We start from the raw sequence: 22959 nt of genomic DNA, 5'->3' as shown, positions 1-22959 counted from the left end.
ACATGGGATGTCCAGATTGCGGTTTTGTCGTTTCATAACGTCCTCATTGCGCATTTAAGAGTTCTCTTGCTCAGCTTATGTGAAATGGACGAAGAAAATGGGACGTAGCATCGCCATACAGGCAGTATTCAAGGTGTTAAAAAAAAAAACTTGACTTTTCGGTAAAGGTAAAGGACATGTAAATTCGTGTGACATAAGGCCCAAAGAGGAAAGCCTAACAGTGCCTTGGAAGATGTTCAGTCTTCTTAAGGCAGACTTTGATTTATGCTCACCCTTTTAACACTTAGTTTTTAAATCAGTAAATTGACAGAATTAAACATCGAATTCCTGTGTTAAGGACTTCATGTAAAAGCTGAAGGAGCGTGAACCCTAAACATATGAAATACATTTTTTGCTTTTTGGCACATTATTTCTTGAATTTTCTTCAAGAACACATTTCGCACAGAAAGTAGTTAATTATTTTTCAGAAATGTGAAGTTTGTGTAAAATATTTTACTTTTTCTTTCTCTATTCTTGTTTTTCGAAATTTTGTGCGTTGTACTCGGCTATATTAGAATTTAGCTTCATTTGGAATCTAGTGTAGACATGATGAAACAAATGTCTTCTTGGGAATGAATAAATACAGCAACATTGTAGCATTTCTGTTTATCCTTCACTGAAGACTTGGATAAGAATTTGTCATAATTGATGTTTGATTTATGAAAGGAATAAAATTTTGGTTGTATTTTTGTATCAAGTTATTACGAGATATCACAGAGCTGTATATCGTACAGTTCTCGGGCTTGGTAAGACTACCATAAGAAATTACAATGGAAAATGAAAAATGGGCTGAAAATAAGATCTGTGGTCCAAAGAGGACGAGGGATGTAATAAGAACATAGTCAGGCAGCATTAGTGTTATGAGAACCTCCATTTAGGTCTAGGAAAGGGGCCGAACTAGCTTTTTTTTTTTCTTTCATTTTGGGCTGCACCAGATGTAGGAGAGCTGAGCAGATAATTGCGGTTAGCAGAAGGAAAGTTCTTGGTGGGAAGTTTGGGGTTATATGACGTCGTGTCAGAATTTATATTGACCCCGTTAGAAATATTAAAGGCATCGTTATATTCTCCACGTTCCAGCCTGTAGCCCAATTTGGGATTACCAAGCGTAGGGAGATTTTTGCTGAAGTACTTATGTGTAGTTAGAGTAATGTGAAGGAGGTCCGGGGAGCGAAGCGTTGATAATGAATGGTTACATGAAGATTAGATTAATGAAACAAGATGAGAGAAGATATTGTAGTCAACATTGGTTACAACAGAAAAACTTTCTGTGCAAATTGTTGTGGGGGGGGGGGGGGGGAGGGTTGTGTTGGGATGCAGAGGCTAATCTTTAAAAAAAAATAAAATAAAAGACAAGAGAACATAGAGAGAAATCAAAATAGATAGACTCTTGGGGATGCTTCCAATATTAGACTTAGAACGTCTGATGCCGAAATTGAGAAAAAGAATACATTTTGATCAAGTGGAGTTGCCTTGGGATTCCCCAGATTGGAATGATAATCGATCACCTTTAACGAAGTGGAGTTGATAAAAGTCGTAATAAATTTGTCTAAATGGTTTCGAAAATCTTACAATTCTTTTGAAAATTCTAAAGACCCCCAGAGTAATGAGGTGAGAGACAAGTGTCTGGAAATTGTTCTTTTAAATGCATATGTATATAACTATAATATTATTATATATATAGTATGTGTAATATATTATATAATTATTATATAAACTATATATCTATATATATTATAATTATATATAAATATATTAGTTATGGCTGCTGTCGTTTGATCAAAAAAACTGTGGTTGGTAAATTTTAGAAGGTAAGAATGATTTATCATTAGGGTTTTTTAAAATTATTCCATGACATTTATAATACCATAGACATAAAAGACAGAATGAGATTATAAAAAATTGAATTTATGACTAATTTTTTCTGCGTATTTGATGAGGGTTGACAAATATTTGAATTTAAGTCTCTCTCTCTCTCTCTCTCTCTCTCTCTCTCTCTCTCTCTCTCTCTCTCTCTCTCTCTGTCTCATTTCCCGCTTGATGTTGTGTCTTTCATGGTGTCCACGAAGCCCCTGCCATGTGTGAATTATGTGTTGTATTTGTCACCGTCCTTTTTGAAGTGGCGCCCCAAGCTTGTTTATCGTCATGTTGGTATAGTGTCTAAAGTTAGTCATTTCTTAACTTCTTAATTCTTTAAAATTGGACCCATCTGGGGGAGAATTAATTACTAAAGTTAGAAAGGCTTTACAAAGTAAGAAAGTTGCAGTACACTTGCTGCTGCTCTTCCTCCTTCTCTCGCCCTCTCCATCTTCCTATGGATGTAGTGTCCTCAGATTTCTATTTCTGGTTTTCCGTTTTTAATACTCATTATTTATTTACTTTAATTGGAAGTAGGAAATTTAGTGACCTAATTTATTTCTCTCTCTCTCTCTCTCTCTCTCTCTGTCGTACTTGTTAGTTGTGTTCCAGGGCATACACATTACACAACCCATTTCTCGACCCCTCAATAAATTTGGTTTTCAAAACATTTTGAAAAACTGTTTTACGATTTTAGATTTACTTTTGTTCGTCACATTCGATATTTCCTATGTTAGTCTTTCATGTAAGTCTCGTAACATAGTGCATTACGTAACATCCTCCCCCACTTCCCATTTTTACGGCGTTCCGGTCTTCCTTCTCATCTTCCACTCACTTCCTTTTCACCCACTTCTGTTGCTGATGCCCTCGACTACCTCTCAAGAAGGGCCTGGGGAAATAAGACGCTCCCATCCAACAACCCTTCCTTTGGAGGGCGTAGCTGGGGCTTTAGTTGGTTTGGAGGAGACAGACAGAGAGAGAGAGAGAGAGAGAGAGACCTTACCTTACAGACCTTACAGTTCGTTCGGGTTGCCCCAGGTCCCTAAGTGTGAGGCACCTCTAATGTCTACCAGAGAGTTGCTAGTACATCTTCCGGTATATTTTGCATCTTCCAATCTTGGATGGTCTGGGATGCAGTTTAGATATTTGTCGAGCTTGTTCTTAAACACATCTACGCTCACTCCTGATATATTCCTCAGATGAGCTGGCAACGCATTGAATAGACGCTGCATTATCGATGCTGGTGCGTAGTGGATTAATGTCCTGTGTGCTTTCCTTATTTTTCCTGGTATTGTTTTGGGCACTATTAATCTACCTCTGCTTGCTCTTTCTGATATTTTTAGTTCCATGATATTTTCTGTTATTCCTTCTATCTGTTTCCATGCCTGAATTATCATGTAGCGTTCTCTTCTCCTTTCTAGACTATATAATTTTAATGATTGTAGTCTTTCCCAGTAGTCAAGGTCCTTAACTTCTTCTATTCTAGCTGTAAAGGACCTTTGTACACTCTCTATTTGTGCAATATCCTTTTGATAGTGTGGGTACCATATCATATTGCAATATTCAAGTGGACTACGAACATATGTTTTATAAAGCATAATCATGTGTTCAGCTTTTCTTGTTTTGAAGTGCCGTAACAACATTCCCATTTTTGCTTTACATTTTGCCAAAAGAATTGCTATTTGATCATTGCATAACATGTTCCTATTCATCATCACACCAAGGTCTTTAACTGCTTCCTTATTTGTGATTGTCTCATTATTAGGTCCCCTATATGCATATAGCTTTCCTTCTCTGTCTCCATAATTTATTGATTCAAATTTATCAGTGTTAAATACCATCCTATTTTCCTCTGCCCAATCATATACTTTGTTAAGGTCTCTTTGTAGAGCGTTCCTATCTTCATCACAAGTAATTTCTCTACTTATTCTTGTGTCATCAGCGAAACTACTCACTACCGAATCCTTAACATTACTGTCTATGTCTTTCAATCATAATAACAAACAGTATTGCAGCTAACACCCGTACCTTGTGGCACACCGGATATTACCTTGGTTTCATCCGATTTCTCATCGTTTGCAATAACTATCTGTTTTCTGTTGTGTAAAAAATTCTTTTAACCATCTTCCTATTTTATCTACGATATTGTGTTTTCTAATTTTCTTTGCTAATATATTATGGTCTACTTTGTCAAAAGCTTTTGCAAAGTCTAGATAAACCACATCTGTTTCATTTCCGCTTTTCATATTTTTGAGTATGTTCTCACGGTGGACTAACAGTTGGGTTTTGTGTACTTTTCCGGGTACGAAACCGTGTTGTCCTATATTAAACAAATTATTTTTTATTAAATGTTTCATAATATTTTTCTTCATTACCCTTTCATACACTTTCATAATATGTGATGTTAGACTTCACAAGGCCTATAATTACTTGCCTCAAGTCTTGATCCACTTTTGAAAGTAGGGGTGATATATGCTAATTTGTGCTCATCATAAATCTTGCCTGTATCTACACTTTGTCTTAATAATATTGCAAGTGGCTTTGCGATAGAATGAACTACTTTCTTTAACAAAATAGCAGGGATTCCATCAGGCCCTGCAGCAGCTCCATTTTTTTAATTTCATTAATTGCCTGCACAATATCAGCTTCATTAATTTCTATGTCAGCTAAATATTCACTATTTTCGTCCCTTACTTCTATATCATTATCTTCATTATCTATTCTAGGGGTGAATTCTCTCTTATATCGTTCTGCCAGTATGTTGCAAATTTCCTTTTTTTCATTCGTTAATCTCCCTTCAATTCTCAGAGGGCCTATTTTCTATTCTTCTTTTATTCATCTTCTTAGCATATGAGTATAATAGTTTGGGGTTTTGCTTGATATTTAATAGGGTTTTTTCTTCCAATTCCCGTTTTCATTTTTTTTTTATTGTATAATCTTTTGTTCTGCATTTTCTATCTTACTTTTTAGTTCTATAACTTCCATGCATTTTTTCTTTTGCAAGACCTTTTTTCCACTTTCTGATTTTCTGGAACAAGATCCTTCCTGTCTCTTGGTATGTATGAATGATGTTTACTTTTCTTCTTCGGTATATATTTATCCACTATTTCTCTAATATTTTATATAATATCTCCGTATTTACCCTTATGTCATCGCTTACGAAAATGTTATCCCAATCTTTGTTTAATTCTTCATTTATTCTGACCATTTTATATTTTTACTGTAGAAGTTGTATTTTCCATATCCTTCCCACTTTTTCATTTCTTGCTTATCTCTGTTTTCACTTGCTTTGGAATGAACTGTTAATTCTATGACATTATGGTCTGAAATACTCGCATTATAAACTATTATTTCTTTAACATAATTCACCTCGTTCACAAATACTAGGTCTAAAGTATTTTCCTTTCTTGTTGGCAGGTGATTTATTTGTTGAATGTTGTATTCTAGTAGCATATCTAATAGCTTTTCGAATTGCCTCTTATCTTCTGCACTACTATTACTCTCTTTTTTATATGTATAAGTACATCCACAATCTCCTATTCGTTTCTTTCCATTCTAACGAAAGGAAAGTTAATGTCTACAGATTAGGAGAATATCCATTCCCTTGTGATTTCTACATATATCATCCAATTTTTCTATTATTAAGTCAAACTCTTTAGTATTAGGAGGTCTATATATTACTATGTTCATTAATTTTTCAGATTCAAATTCTACCGCTATTAGTTCACATTCTGAGTTACTATATTTCTCATATATTTTTCCTTGTTTTTTTGTCTTTCCCATATATTGCGGTTCCCCCTTGATTCCTATTTTTTCTATCTGATCTATAAGTTTGGAACCCTTTTATTTGATCATCATTCCCAGTCTCTTGGGAATACCAGGTTTTCACTTATATTCATTATATCTATTTTCTTTTCAATTTGGGTTAGTTCTTCTAAGTACTCTATTTTTCTTTTTGAGTTACTCGTAACTAAACCCTGCGCATTCATCACTATGATGGTTTGCGTGTTTTCTCCTTCATTTAATATTGGTAGTAATAAGGATTTTCCCATGTCTCTTTCTGTTCTGGTATGTTGTTCTTTTTTTCATTTCCAGAAATTCTGACATTAAAAATCCAACTTTTCCTTAATATTTGATCTCCTTCATCATAATTATTCATTTTGTGTTCTGAATCTGCAATTTTCTCGTTTCGCAATATCCTCTTGCATAATAAATACAGTTATTATCCCTTGAGTAGAATTTTGGAGCTGATGCATTGAAATTTTTTGCTGACATCTCTGCATATCTCATTGGTGGTTTGCTTTTCTCTTTTACCTGATATTCTTGATTTCTCACTTTATTTGTTTCTTTCTTATTTTGGATTTTATTACTTAGTTGGTTATTTATTTGATTATGATTCATGGCTACAGGGTGCATATTTGCATTTTTTGTCGAACTTACATCCTTTTCCTTCTTTTAGGTTTTTGCATATAGTTTTTTGGATGCAGATCTCTGCAATCATCCCCATATCATCTAGGTATGCACATTACCATATATTTCATAGTTGTGACATACTTAGGATGTTTGTAGTAACATCTTTCTCCAAATCTGCAATTCCCTCTTTTCAAAAGGTTGCAGATTTTGTCTTTCTTGTCCATTTTTCCTCTTTCCCGTCATTGTGTAGATCTGGGTAGAGCCTCTTCGGGATTTGCTTTTATGTTTGCCATAATCGTAATTTATTTTCTTCTGTAGGCTATGCTGCTTTATTGCATCTTATATGTAGTATCAATGAGTATCTCTGCATCCATACTTTTATCTTGTTCTTTGTTTTCCTTATTTTTTTCTGTCATTTCATTTTTGTTTACTTCTCTTCCGTTTTCCTCTTCTTCTTCTTCTTCTTCTTCTTTTTCTTCCTCTTCTTCTTCATCCTCAAAACTATTGTACATTCAATCTTGATTTAATAACATTGTCTATCCATGATAGACATGTTGAACAAAAAATTCTTGTATTCTTTTCTCATATCTTGTATTACCTCAGCACACTGTGGATCGGTCGGACAATGTTGTCATGCAGCACATTTCTGTTAGGTTAAGGTTTGTGGATTGACTATGCTATACCAAACCTTACACAGTTTGCATGCTTTTGGCATTCTTTTTCCTAATGCGTCAATTAGGATATTCACAAGATTCACCTTATTCATTTTCTTTGTCGGAATATGTTGGTTTATGTATATTTTCTTTATGAGTCTCTTGACCACTTGGATTTTATTTGGAACTTCTTCAATTATTTTCAAGATGTTTTCATTAGATTTGTTCCAGTTTGAAGGATTATATCCTTCTAATATATCTATGAATGCTTTTGTATCTTTTTGGTTAGGACTGTTGCTGATTTCATAGATGAGAAATGCCAGTTCCCTTCCTGCTACCTCATCGTATTGCGAATCTGCTAAACACGCTAAATTACGCCATCTCTTCCCGCAGTTGGAACTTACTGCCATCTTGTTCTGATTTACAGTATTAAACTAACTTAGAAGACGCTTTATCCTACTATTTTCACACTAATCTTATCACCGATAGTTCACGAACACTTCTAGATATTTCTCAATTTCTAGTCGTATGTTAAACTTGTGATATCTGTTGATTAATCTGATTTCACGCGGGAACATCTCACCAAGCAAGATGGCTACTACGAGATTGGTCGGAGAGAGAGAGAGAGAGAGAGAGAGAGAGAGAGAGAGAGTGTCTGAGCGCTCTGCTGTAACTAATTTAACAAGAGGGAAAGAGCGAGGACTGTGTACTCGCTTCTTTGTGGGACTCTTGGTAACCTTTATTCATCCAAGTATAGGGCCTTTCAAGACGCAACGTCATTATTTGGGCTATGTTGGTAATTGTTGGTATACTCTAGTTGCGTAACTGGCTTCGTCCTAATGATTTCCTTATACTATGTGGGGGTGGTTACTACATGATGGTTCAGTCTTGTAGTAAAATTTTGTTATTGAGATCTGCTTATAAGTTGATGACATTAAAGTTGTTTAAAGGTGACGCTACATTTCTGTTCGGAATCCTGTGTTCATTAAGGATTGATAGCCTTCCCTTAGTAAATATTGATTTGGTAGTTTTATTTACATGATTCGAGAGCGTTCAGATGAAGGATTTTGGTGATCATTTGACTTTCTCGTTGCCTTCAAAACCCATGTTTGCTGTGTCGCTGCAAGATCTTTTGTTGTGTTCTACTTGCTTTACAGTTGTGTAGTTGCAGAGTGGGATATCTCTTCGTTGTAGTTAGTTTTTTTTCTGGCTTGTCCATTCAATCTAGGTATAAAACGTCACCTTCCTTTTGAGGAATGCGTCATAAATTGCAAGAGCGTAGTTTGCGTGATTTGTGGTTATGCACTGGGAAATCTAATACTTTTCAACTTTTTTATTTTTTATTTATTTTAATAAATGTCATGTTTCTCACGTGGATTTTGATAAGAGTTAGTTTCTGGTCATTTTCACTACTTTACTTACTGTGGTAACGGACCTACACGAAGGTCTAAACACGTGAAATACTAACTATTTCAAGTGTTGTAATTTGCCTGATGGTTGTTCCTGCATTTAGTGTTTGAGAAAGTTCATTCCCGCTCCTTATATATGTTGTTAATTTAGATTACCCATTCTTTCTTGTATTTAGCTTTTGAGAAAAGTTCTTTGAAGTAATCCTTATGGCAGTTCTTCTTTATGTCAGTAGCCCGACGCTGATTTTATAATGAGCTTTCCAACTCCTTACCATGTTTTCCTGAAATGTGTTCATATCTCAGTGTCCATTTATAATGAAAGAGCAGTTATAAGCATCCACACTTGCTGCTCTGGTACTGAAGGCTCCTGATGCTCAGCTTACTCTTCAACGTAAGTTTCCTAGTATGTGATAACGTATCCGGAACACAGTCGTGCTCAGTTTGAACCTTATTAACCGGACGTACTTCATCTTAAGTAAAAATGAGCTGTTTGGTAGTCTTACATATTTGTCTTCATATTAACCTATCCCACAAATAATAATGAAATCTAATACGTACATTCATATTTCTGAACATTTATATAATTACTTTCCGTTAAAAAAGTTTGATATGAGACAGAGCGTTAGTATTGTCTGTCATGTTCGCTTGTTGTTACCGGTAGCTGAACCAGATACAGACGAAAGCCTTTTGCTAATATTGATGGAGTCATGTCCAGTGAATGTACAGTAAATAGTGGGCTGCTACAGAGGAAGATGATTTAACTTTTATTGTTTTTCATCTTCATAAGATTTAGTGGTTAAAAAAGAGGTCGCTCGTGGAAAAGATTGCTTACACTGGAGCAAGGTAGAAACCCAATTGGTTTAGCAGCAAACACCCTGAGAATTGCCAAGGTTGCTAGAAAGAACGCATCATTTACATAGAGAGATGGGCATTGGGATAAATTTTAGCAAAACAAATAATATGAATCAAAAAAACCAAAACGAGTGAGTACAGAGATTGCACCAAGAGATAAATTAGTGTAAACTGGGGGAAGGATTAATGAGGTCGAATCTTTAAACTATTTTGGAACAGTGCTATCCAGGACATGCTCTCTTGGAATAGAATGTAGTGAGGAAGGAGAAAACTAATCAAACAGTTTGCAGGTTCAGTAAGATTTGTAAATCAGATAGACTAAAAGTAAACAAAAGTAAGAATATTCAATAGCCTTTTGCAATCCGTATTGCTTAACAGACATGAATCTTTATATGACAATTGAATTTCTAAAAGATTTTGTCGATTTAATAATAAAATTTTAAGAATACTATAGGAGTGAGGTGCCAGGATAGGGTGAGAAATGCCACCAAGTGGGAAATGACAGAGGTTCTGTTTGCAGAAAGCTTCAAGATGAAAAGCAGATATAGATAGCATAGACATACATGACCTTTGCAATACCACGAGAATAGTATATGGTAGTGTCAGCTCGTTTGGTCTCCAAAGGAGGTTGATTTACATTTACTTTGATGAGAACCAAGAGATGTGAGGCTGGAAATGAGTGGAGGTCCGTGGAAGTGAAAGCACAAGGAAGACACGAATGACCAAATTCCTCAGAGACCCTCTGTAATATAAAACTTTTGTCATGAGTCTTAGTCATCTGTTACCCGCTTGCTGGAGTTATCATTGCAAAAGGCTGCAGCACAGGTGCAAAGCTCTTTCTCCTTCCAACTTTCGAATAATAGATATTACCAGTTCATCCAGTAAAGTGACTGGGTACCTCAGTCATTTTTAACTTTATTTTCAAACTTAATACTTCTTATGCCACCCACTTTATCGGTAAAAATCTGTCATTTTCTGATTGTGTGGTTTGGTAATAATTAGTACTTTTAATAATGGATTTGAAATGCAGTCACACTCCAGAATTTTCTCAAGTTCTATAGCGTTGCTTAACTCTTATACTTCGTTCAAGATTGCATCTAGCGGCTGACCTTCGTAAAACCCATCAAAACTGAAGTCTCTTGGGAGATGCCAGTGATAGCTTAGAGTATATATTATTTATATACTACTCAGTCTCTCTTTATAGTTGATAAATATAGTTCCACAAAAAAAAAAAAAACTTTACAACAAAACCTTAAGAGAGGATTGCACGCGCCCAGTGGAAACATAATTATATCGTAGGACCCAAACTTTGTTAGAGTAACTTTAGTAAAGAGTAGAATAAGCGGCGAAGAATATCAATAAGCTCCACGGATAACTATGTCATCCTGTGAATCGAATTTCCTGAGGTTGTATTTTTTTCTGCAAATCTGTTTATGAGGCTTAGCCACATTGCACAGCCGTTATCTGCAGTCTGTTCATGGTCCACACATACGTACAGTCGGAGGAAGACTTAAAGTGTACTATACACGCTTGCTCGAGTCTCTGATGACTGCAAATCTCACTACGCTCTGCCATATGTATGTATGTATGTATGGGTATGTTTGTGTCCGTGTTTGTGCAGACCGAACTATGTACTATAATCACGGAGAGTGAACGAATAGGGATCGCTGAGTCAGGGAAGCTGCAAAGTATATATACCTTGGGCAACAGCAGAGCCATGCCGACTCGGCTTTTCCTTAGTGCTTACAGATTGCCTCCTCAGGGTGAGGAACATCTCTAACCTCACTTTGCAACTCTCTCTCTCTCTCTCTCTCTCTCTCTCTGGCACTTTTAAGGAATTTAGTTATAGTAAGCAAATAGGAAATGGACGTTATGTAACATATTCCTCTTCAGAAAATACAGTAGTTATGTAATGGAACTAAATTCTGAAGTGTTTTTGTCTATGTAAAATGAATTTAGAATGCCGAATTTATCAGATGCGCTTTTTTTAATTCATGTGTTTTCGTCATTTTTAATAAAACTTCACATTCAGAAAAGTGTAAAACATTTCTTGAAAACATTACGAGCAAATTAGTTTCCCATGTTTATTTATAACTTTTTTTACCAGCCCACTGAGAAGTCCTTTGTTACTGAGGGCTAGTTAATGACGCACATTGTTTATGTTTTTGAGGTTATTAAAATAATGAGAGCCTGAAATAGTACGTATTTGATTACTCCAAAGTATATTTCGCAGGAAAATATTGACAATTTTATCCGGTAGTCATTTTCCTTTTTTCGAAGCCTTGGGCGAGGGACTGCGTATGCAACTTGATTACATATCTAGTCAAAGGTCTCAAGAAAATATGAAAAACCCGTCAGGAAGGGAAAAGTGGTTCCTTTTGAACTTTTCAGAAGACAAAAACAGGAAGAAACTTCTGTTAATAGGCGAACGAGACTAGGGACTGTCTCCAGCTCAGCAGACCTGTCATATTTTTAATCTCACACATATGCATATAAGTATATATACACATATGTTATATATATACATATATATTATATATATAATATATATATATTAATATATATATCTATATTATATATATATAGTATATATATATTATAATAATATATATTATATATATATATGTATATACTGTCCTTTGATATCCAATTAGCTCTACCTCGGAATTAATGTCTTCCATATATGTTAACTGAAGGGGAATTTTTTAGTTGATAATAATTTCGTCCTGTCGATGATGTGATAAAAATTCATATATATATATATATATATATATATATATATATATATATATATATATATATACATGCGTGTTTATGTGCATGTGTGTGTGTGAGAGAGAGAGAGAGAGAGAGAGAGAGAGAGAGAGAGAGAGAGAGACGAGAGAGAGAGAGCATAGAGAGAGAGAGAGAGAGATTAAACGTGTGAAAGGTCTGCTGAGCTGGAGACATTGCCTAGTCTCGCTCACCTATTGACAGTTGTCTGGTCAGCATTTCATCAAATGGAATATTTTCTTGGTGAAATTCATCAGCAGAATTTTTTTCCAGTTTTTTTTCTTCAGAAAGCTTCAACAAAAACCATTTTTCCCATCCCGGCTGTTTTTCCATTTTTCTTTAGCCCTTTGGCAACCAACGTAATCAAGCAATCAGTCTCTTCACCTTGGCTGCAAAAATAATTATCACAATTAAAAAAAAGGGGGCCGGGGACAGGGGAAGACGGATAACGGGAAATCTTGACAATATCTTTTTACGAAATCTACCGTGAAGAGCGTAATAGTCCATGCTCTTATTATTGTCTTAGATAACAGTAAAAATTAAATATTTGTCATTACCGGATAACAATAATTGAAAATGAACAAATGAAATGAATAAAAAAAGTTTATTAATCTAATAAAGGCAACGAAGAACTTGTAAGACTCACCGTACCCTCAAGCCATGGCACCAGACTTGTGGAAGGTCATGGTACCGACGCCATGGTGCGGTCCAAAGTTGGAGAAAACTGTTATGTGGTAACCCAGTGGTGGAAGATAACGATACTTGGCTCCTAAGAAAGTCTAGCCATCACAGATAACGGCGCAGATTCTCTTCAGTTAAGCAGACCGTAACTGAAATTAAGAATCATGAGTGTCCCAATCATTTAGTTAGAGTTTGTGCATCCTCTACTTATCGCTTACTGCAAAGACAATTGACAGCGTACTTGCAATAATTGTTGACAGGTTCGTATCAGGGCTTTTGACCTCTATAGGATGTTATCACCGTCGCAAGAATTTGACCAATTTACCTTCATACTGCATAGGGATAAGTCTGGACGACGCATCATGCAAAAGGGAAGTTCAAAGCACGTAAACCATTCTTTGCTTGAAGAGACAGAATAAGTATATTGATAATATGTTTCGTTATATGTATAGACGGTTATATGTTTGTGTGTGTCTATATTTATTTAAATACGCGTATGAGAGCTTGGTCGTTTTGGCACTGAGCCATATCGGGTTCGATAATATGTAAAAATCATGATAGACTTCTTTTTAATGGAATATCAAAGAAACCCCGGAGGTAGGCAATGAAGTGTGCTCGACAGAGCGAATGCAGCCTTTCATCTTGTGCCTGCTTGGCACTTGGCAGTTAATTTACTTCTGATTAATTAAGAAGAAATTTAGATCTCAAAAGGATTTCTCTCTCTCTCTCTCTCTCTCTCTCTCTCTCTCTCTCTCTCTCTCTCTCTCTCTCTCTCTCATTAGGTTAGTTACACATGTTTATATATAGTGAATAGAGAGGTAAAGAGGTTTATTAGGAATTGAGATTGATTTTTGGAAGTCTTTGGCAATCTGCATCGTTATAGGAAGCTGTAGTACAGATGAGAAGGTCATTACTTGTAGACGCTGTTGTTCTTGATATCACATTGCTTATCAAAAAGTGTCAGGCTGTAAATTAATTATTAACATTACAGAGTACCAAGATGTAAGTCTTTAACGTTTCAGTTTATTGAATAGAAAGACCCTGAAACATGATCCTTGATATTTAGAAGGCTATTATTACATATGCGAAGATATCTGTGACCTCTTTATGTATCGTTTAACTCTCTGTATTTTATTTTGCCTTGGAAAAAGGATCCTTAATAGTCTTTCATGGAAGCCAAATGCTATTTAGGTTTAATTTCTTCAACCTAGTCATATTTGCATTTGTTCGGCCATGTGGGAAATTTCATTTGAAGTGAATTAACATCATGAAAGGGTCTGATATTGACTATTGTAGTTTTCATGTAACTGATATCTATATAGGAATAACGATAGAAAGTGTTAGGTTCTTTCGTAGTTATTATATTATGAATCACTTTCCCTGCGTCTCAGTGAACATTGTATATATGTATTCCACCATTGGTTGCCTTTCTACGTTCATTTAATGTGGAAGATTATTGAAATATAGCATTTTAACGGTAAAGTGTCTTTTCTTTTAATAACATTAGGTTTGAATATGACGAATATATCTGTCCATAAACGGGGAACTTTTCTGCTGGGCAGTTCGATACAAATATAAACTTTGATTAAACTTCGTATTCCCAAGCGACTGACTGATTTGCAGTATTGAGGCTTCATTCTCACACTCTTTGGTGAATTTTCTTGCAGCTTGGAATTTATGGTGTCTTGTTGCCGTACCCTGTGCATTTTTTCTTTATCGCGTGTGATCTATGACGTATTTTTTGCTAATAATACTTAATGGAGTATGGAATGAAATACCCTGCCAACCTCTGTCATAATGAAAACTGTAATAATTCGTCCTCAATTTGATATGTACGCCAACTGTGTGTCTGATTCCTTCTATTACCGTTTTCAATTCTGCTTTCTTTCTATTACCAGGCAAAACTTAGTCTTGTTGCTTTCGAGCTGCATTGTTCTGACTTCCCCACTGGAACGGTGATACTTCTTGCCGTGGTATCTTGAATCCTGTCATATGTGAACTAAGAGCACACTCCTGTTCAAATATGCCTATTAGAGCAATGAAGATACTAATTTGGAAAATATAAACTTTGGTAGAAATTTTCCATTTCTTAGTGACGATGCCTAGGCTGTTGATTTTGGCCTTAAGGTCCGTGGCACACAAATCATTCAGTTATTCACTTTAGAACATCTGGGAAATGGCTAGAGACCCTAAATATGGAAGAATTCTGTTATTTTGTGGGGAAACTTAGCTACCAGTCTTCAAACCCCCCCTATTTTTTATGTAATTCGGAACTGTTGTCGTTACATCTTTTCAAATCATGCCATGGTTGGAAGAAAATTGTAATTGGAATTCTATAAAGAAATTATAATGAACACAAGAAGACGAAATTTTATTGGGGTCTCAAAATATTTTATAGTCATTAACTAGAGATTTCGTTGCAAAATTGATACCAATATGAACATGATTCCATGAATCATTCCTTGAAAAATCATAATTAACTCTTCATTTAACGACGCGAAACCTCTACAGTTTGAGTATCACAATATTGCCGTCATAGGTACGTTGATGTCAGATCCTCACTGTCATTCTATTAGTACAAGAGAACCATAGTGCTCGAAGCTTCCGAGTTTCTGTGGAAGCGTTTCATTGTGTGTGTGTGTGTGTGTGTATGTGTGTGCGTGTGTAAGTGCCAGTGCTGACAAAAGGCCAGTTACATCTATCAACATTAATTTTCCTTTTCAGGAATTAGTTTATGATTAGGGGACAAATATTATTGGAAAGTCTTATGGTGGTAAAGGACCTTACTCTTGTCTTGATACTTGCCGTGTCCCTTCGGCCCATATCTGTAACCCTTTTTATTTCTTTTACTGTACCGCCATAGATCTCAGAGCTTGGCTTTGGCTTAAAATCTATATTCAGTTCTGTTCGTGATACAGATACAAACTTTTTCGTGATTAGATGTCAATCGGCAATGTATTCGGAGCAGTCCTAAATAGAGTATAGGTGCATCGAAATAGATTTATCCCTTCGATGAATCTGCACAAATAACAATTAATTGTCGTCCGGTGTATGTATGTATATATATATATATATATATATATATATATATATATATATATATATATATAGATGGTTACATAGAGGTATTATAGTAAACGATTATATTGGTAGGTGTTTCTCCGATGATTTTCGTTTTGAAAGAGAGAGAGAGAGAGAGAGAGAGAGAGAGAGAGAGAGAGAGAGAGAGAGAGAGAGAGAGAGAACTTAAAAGTGATGAAATTTTTGAAGGGATATAAATAATCTCGAGAAAATCCAGGTACAACATTAAGGCTAAATTTACTGCCACACAAGAAAGGAGAAAGCGAAAAATGGGGAAGCTGGTAAATAAATATAATAACATCTGCTTTGGAAAAGAAGTGGAACCTGAAATTTGGGGTCTTATACGTAAGCCCCGAAAAGATTTCCAGGAATGAAAGCGCACTGAAAAAAATAGTAGAAGGGGAGCGTTTTTTCGAGTTTCCAATAAAAAACAAAAAAGTTTGGAAGGTGCCCGTAAGATACAGAGTGAACTTTTATGTACACACAAACACTCACACACACACTCACACTCACACTCACACGGGAATAGATTTTAGTTTGATATCAGATTAGCCTTGACCCACATCATGCAAAGTAGAAACGCTAATAATCGGGAGAAAGAAGGGAGAGATGGCCATAGCTGAATGCGAAAGGACAGGAAACGACTGATTCCCCAGAAAAACGTACTACCAGTTCACACTTGGGGAAGAGGGATTCCCTTTCAACTTAACAAAAAAGGAGGCGAAATAACACCTTGCTTATCAGTGTAGATATCCAAATTCAAAGATACACACGCAAGGGTGTACGAATATACACCACAAACGGCAAGACAGAAAACTCAAGGGTAATGCGTGGGGGAAATATTCTTTCCTTGCTCCACTTTCTTGTGAATTGCGGATATCGAACCCAAAAATATATAAGCATGTAATTTTCCGTAATAACGTCTGTTATTTTCATGCAAAACACTATGACATTGGACATAAACAGAAATAAGCACATCAATTTCTTCGGGTCTCTTGTATATTTCAAGAATAATAACGTTCCTTATCATTCCAGACCTCTCCAGTTTACCACAATTGTTGCTTTATATTGTATTAAAGAGGAGAGATACTATTAGGATTACTGACAAAACAACACACAGTCTACTTGGGAAGGTGTATGGCAGGCTTCCGAATAAGACAAGCAGACAGATGAAGGCCGTACAATTGACTGGAGAAAAGCACTTCGATGATGTACATACATAAAGAAGAGGGTGTGTGGAACAAGTGTTTGTTGCTGAGCAGATGCTTTGGAAGTTTTAGGGTGAAGGACAAAACCTCCTTGTGTTGCTAAAGTTGATCTAGAAGAAGCTGAAGCTTGAATTGATAGAGATGCAACAGGGATATACGGTATTGAACGTAATTTTTAAGAGGTCAAAAGTTTTTATGGTGAAAGGGAAATTCATGGTAGAGTGTAGACGAAACAGTGGCTATTTGCTGTGAAAGTCGAGCTTTGATACTGATGAGTTAAATTTATCAAAATGGCTGATTAATGCTTTTTGATGAGAGAATACAGGCACAGGACATTGAATGTGGGTCTAAGTCTCCGGAATACAAAAAGGAGTTAGTAAGAGATGAAGGTTTCATATATGTTACAAATGATACGCAGTTATTTGGTAATGGTAAAGAGCATCTGTACAGGTTGACGAAGGAAAATATTGAAAGAGTGTGGTTACAAGTTATGAGCATAAATGGATATCAGTGAGATGGAGGAGGGGATTGCAAGTGAAGAAAATGAAGCAAGGAAGGTATCAGGATATCTGTTGTAAAAGTTAGGTAGGTAAGAGGGGTAACTATAAATGCAGAACTCGTGAAGTAGAATGAATTGTTGATCCAGTTTACTTTTATGGAAGCAAATCGCGGATATTGAATGTGAGGCGATAAAAGGTTAGAAGCTGTCAAAATGAATTATTGTTGAAACATGTATGGGATAAGAATGGCAGAGGTTAGAATGTAGAAAAAAAGACATAAAAGGAAGACGGATACACACTATATATAAAATACACACACATACACACACAAACAAATATATATATATATATATATATATATATATATATATATATATATATTATTGTGTATTGTATTATTTGAACAATTTTAGTTTCCATGTACAGTTCAACAGTTCCTCTGAGAGAGAAAACTGTTGAAATCAACTTATTTATGGCTGTTGGGAATCCAAGGATAAAACAAAGAGACAAGTTTGCACTTGTTTCCGCTTCGCGAAGACAGCGAACATTTATAGCAGAGATAAACCCTGACATCGTAGGATCTGATGTTATTATTTCGTCATGCGTTCATTGCTTCCTCCTCCTCCTCCTCCTGTATGTTTACCTTGCGTTTACTTTATATTTTGCACTCGTCTTACTTCTCTCCATATTGGAATGTGCCCCTCTCCTGTGGTGCTTTTTTTTTCTTTCTTTCTATTTCACATTCTCCCTCTTTTCCTTCATTTCTTTTGGGTGTTGCTGTACCTCCTACCTACCCTTTAACCCACCCCCAGACACTCTCTCTCTCTCTCTCTCTCTCTCTCTCTCTCTCTCTCTAAGTTCAGCTCTCCCTCGGCCCTTGTGATATCACATGGACTGAAGGAATGTATCTTTGGAAGAGCCTTTCTTTGGAATAGCTTAGGTCGTTTATAGAGGAACAGAATCTCGGTGTCATCTCTGAATCTTCACGGAGTAGGATCTCGAAAGGACTCAAGATACTTGCTATCAGCATCAGTAGGATATAGGATCCAGGATATGTCTGCCCCTTGAAGACACAGACAGTTGCTGGTCCCTCCTCTTTTTCCTTTTCAGGATACGCTAAAGCAGTAGGAAATGTCTCTTTGAGAATGATTCTCTCTCTCACTCTCTCTCTCTCTCTCTCTCCCTCACTCTCTCTCTTTCTCTTACTCTCCCGAATGATGCTAAGTCTTTTTTTTTCTCATATTATCGTTTTCTCTCTGGAGAATGATGCTGTCTCTCTCTCTCTCTCTCTCTAATGATGCTAAGTCTTTTTTTCTCATATTCTCGTTTTCTCTCTGGAGAATGATGCTGACTCTCTCTCTCTCTCTCTCTCAGCCACTGGCATATATTACAGTATGAATTAGGGAAGACGTTATCTTTCCACCTGTGGTTAATGTATAGGCATTGCATAGTAAACGAGACAGACAGGAATCATCTGTAAAACGTTTGTTTGTATTTGTGTGTGTGTGTGTGTGTGAGTGAGTGCACGCTTGTCCGGGAACATGGGTGCTGGATGACGTGTAGCCTTTACAACAGTGTAATTAAGAAGTGCTATCTGTAGTCAGCGTAGTCAGCACTTGGATGGGTGACTACAAGTAGGTTTACCAAATGCACTCTACCCATAAGCCTCTAATTTAACTGTTGGCTGGGCATGGGGCCATCAATGAGATCCCAAGAAAATATGCCTTTATGCGCTAACTCACCAGTGGGCAAAAGGCGTGAAGGTAATTTTATATATGTAATTTCAATAACCAGTCCTTTCCTCGAATACGGTTGTCATATAGAACAAACAAAACAGCGATCACCAGATCACCACCACTTTTAATACAGTAACTGCTGAACGGTAGGTGATTGTTCCTTACAGTAAACTTCTACTACATTACGTAATAACTATATTATGTATATATATATATATATATATATATGTGTGTGTGTGTGTGTGTGTGTGTGTGTAATATATATATATATATATATATATATACGTACAGTGTGTGTGTGTACTTTGTATGTCTTTAGGACTATGTGTGCATGTTTGAGAGAGAGAACTTTCAGAGTGTTAAGTTCGCATAGTCGTTAGCTTCTTATTTAATTGGCAACTCACATTCTCGAACATTGGAAAAATCATATTCGCTCTCTTTGTGCTCGGAGCAATTAAAAAGACTCGTCATGGCAGCTGCAACGCAATTAAAAGTAAAGCTTATCAAATAAATAAAAAAAGTAAAACTGAATGGTTGTATTTGTGCTTCCGGAAACTATTACGGGGCTAAATGAGCTAATGTAACGCGTAAAATTTACCCTCGAAGAAGTTACGGCGACATGCGCAAAAATAATGAACACTTGCGTCATTACCATATTATACCATCATAACAATTACAAATAATTGTGTTGAAAGGTCATGTGTGTTATGCAAAATAAAACTACCTTAACTTTTCCGGGGTCCAGTTGAGATTACCAAATGCAATTGCGTTTCGTTGTTCTAATAAAGAGCAGGAAAGTGCTGCGAATTGATTTAACGGGGACGCTTGCAGCGCCCTCATACAACTATATATATAATATATATATATATATATATATATATATATATATATATATATATATATATATGTATATGTATATATATTTATATATGTTATATATGTGTGTATAAAGATACATGAAATCACTAATATAACCATCAGAACATAAAAATAATCTCTGTAATTACTGTGTTGCATTTGCATTTGTTGTTAGCAACTGTTTTTTTGTTCATCCACTTTGTATTCGAGGCATGGTTTGAAGAAAAGACTATTCGTATATCATGAGAATCTGATCATATATGTGTGAGAAAAAACTAACGTGGCACCATCTTGTAGTTCAGTCATGAATTGCATTAGTTTATAGCAGTTCTCTTACTAGTTATCCCTCATTAACTATCACTTCACTCACGAGTCATTATTCTTAATAATTTCACTGAGTGACATGTACTCTTTGTCTTTGGTGGGGCGGGGGGGGGGGGGGAGGTGGGGGTCTCTTCTTTCAGTTTTATGTTTATTTCGTGTTTAATTAATTGTTCTTATTACACGAACGTGCACTTACTTGTGAATTGACGCGTTTCTGTGGAATAAGGGCGATGTCTATGAAATTTAGGGAAAAGTCTCTCTCTCTCTCTCTCTCTCTCTCTCTCTCTCTCTCTCTCTCTCTCTGTATGTATGTATGTATGTGTGTGTGTGTGAGCGTGTGTTTGAAAGATAAAGCATTGTTGGTCTTTACAAAGGACACAGAATAACCTTGTTTACAGGTTTTCTTCTTTTGTTTAACGCCTCCATTGTTACTTAACGAGGAAGTTTGCGTTGATGCAGCATTCAAGATTTATTAGTTCTTCCATCGCAGTCATAATGGCGTGCAGTAAAGCAGAACAGATATTCATAAACAAAAGGCTAGTGAGGCATTGCTTTTGGTGCTGACATTCTCTCTCTCTCTCTCTCTCTCTCTCTCTCTCTCTCTCTCTCTCTCTCTCTCACACACACACACACACACACACACATTTTGATGGCAAAAGCCTCCAGCATTATTATATAAAATATGCTTGGGAAAGTGATTTTTTTTTTAAGCTGCCGAAGTGCGTAACTTATTTATTTTTTTTTTTAGAAGAACGGGACTTTGAAGGCATTTTGCGTCTCCGGAATTTGATCAAATCCATCGGTTCCCCTTGTAAGAGCGCTCACTGGATGTGCAATAGACCCTGACCCAAAAGGAAATGCTTGTTATGTTTACTGAGGCAAAAAATGGTATTCCGGTTTCATAAATGCTGGATGTTGGTATTGTTTATTCATTTTTGCTCGGTATTAGCGGGAGTGAATGCGATTATGTGATGAGAGATTTGAAGTCTGTAGGTAGGTGTGGTGGTGGTCATCAGAATGAGAAAGAATTCGGTGTTGTGTGGTTACGGAGTTGATCATGTTTTAGTTTGGTCGTTCTTTGTTTTCCTATCTGATACTAACCACTCTCTCTTTTTCTTTGCATTTAACGAAGATTAAATATTAGATCCCAGGTCAAATAGTCTTCATCTTTTCCTATTACTTAACTGTAATTTCTAATAGAGTGTTGTGATTAATTATGAATTTTTGTCTGTATACTTCGGAGTATATTTACTAAGAGCCAAAGTGCAAGGCTCCATTTTTTGGAATTTTATATCCATGTAATACTTGGTTTTTGAATAGGTACCGTGTCATTCAGCCTTGTAAAATTATTTTAAAGCAAACTGCAGTAAGTTTGTGCCTAGCAGGTATATTCAAATAATTATGACATAACTGGTTTGGTTTTATGACTATAGAAGTATATTAGTAGATTCATAACTATATTGATGCGGTTGAAGTCGACGTTCTGATTGACTTCTGATTCTTGCAGCTTTATTTTTCTGCAGTCTTTCATAATCAGTCTTAGATTCCTCAATTCCTCGTAATTTGGCGCCAGCTGATAGATACATATCTTATCTAGTAACAATAATTGTCCCTGTTTTATTGTGATCTATTTGCCAGATATTTTCGTTATAAATATTGATTACTTATAAGATTTTCCATAATTTTGGTCATTTTTCCCATTCAGATTTTCCCAGATTAGATTATCCACTATCGAGTAATAGATCTGCAGTTGATTCTGTTTTGCCATTTCCTCTATAAAGCTAAATAACTTTCAAGAAATTTCCTCTATAAAGTTAAATAGCTTTCAAGAAGTTTAATACCTATGGTTACCAAATTGTGGAGTTATCTCTTTAATTCATCATTTCAAGTACTGAAACTTCTGAAGTTCGGTATTGGTGACAATGTTTTTTTCTTGATCAGTTTTTATGTTATTTGTCACTATTTAGTTTACTTTTTAATCGTGCTGTTTGTGGTTATTTATCGCATTGTATTTCTATGTATTTCTCATTCTTTTTTTACTTCTCGATACCCTTTCTGTACTGGCTGCTATCCCTGTTTGGGCCGTTGGTCGAGTAGCGTGCTGCATTTTTTCCTTGTATGGTTGTAGCTTAACTGATAATATGATTAATAAGGATAATAGCCTGTCCCATGATCCAATGTCCGTTCCATGCGAGGCAAGGTAAGGGTGACGTGTCGATCGCGTTTTATGATCTTTGAAAAAAAGTATTTTGATTAGATTGTTTTACTTCTGATTTGAATCAAGCTGACTTCAAATTATGTATACATACATACATGCATAGATACATACATACATACATATATGTTTAAGTATGTATATCAGTATTAGCGTATGTGCGTATGTTTGTATAGTGACATTACAACGAATAGTTTTTCAAACTCCTGTGTTCCACTTAACTGCCATTTTTGGCAACAGAATTATACGGCCCTTGAGTTAGCAGCATGTTAATCATTCGTATTTTTCTCGTTTTATCATCTGTATTCTCTCCCGTACTCCATTGACGCAAGTTACCTCTCATGGCAAGGAACTTTAGTTTTAA

General features: G+C 35.8%; 1 protein-coding gene across 4 annotated transcripts in view; it reads left to right on the top strand.

Annotated features, from left to right (window-relative positions):
• The window catches only part of LOC135225755 (uncharacterized), a 706758-nt gene that overhangs the window by 4482 nt on the left and 679317 nt on the right, over positions 1–22959 (top strand). The window lies entirely within an intron of this gene.

This window comes from Macrobrachium nipponense, chromosome 13 (assembly GCF_015104395.2).
Source record: "Macrobrachium nipponense isolate FS-2020 chromosome 13, ASM1510439v2, whole genome shotgun sequence".
In the NCBI taxonomy this organism is placed as follows: domain Eukaryota; kingdom Metazoa; phylum Arthropoda; class Malacostraca; order Decapoda; family Palaemonidae; genus Macrobrachium; species Macrobrachium nipponense.
The sequence above is the reverse complement of the archived record's forward strand: the minus strand, read 5'-3'. Positions and strand labels throughout refer to the sequence as shown.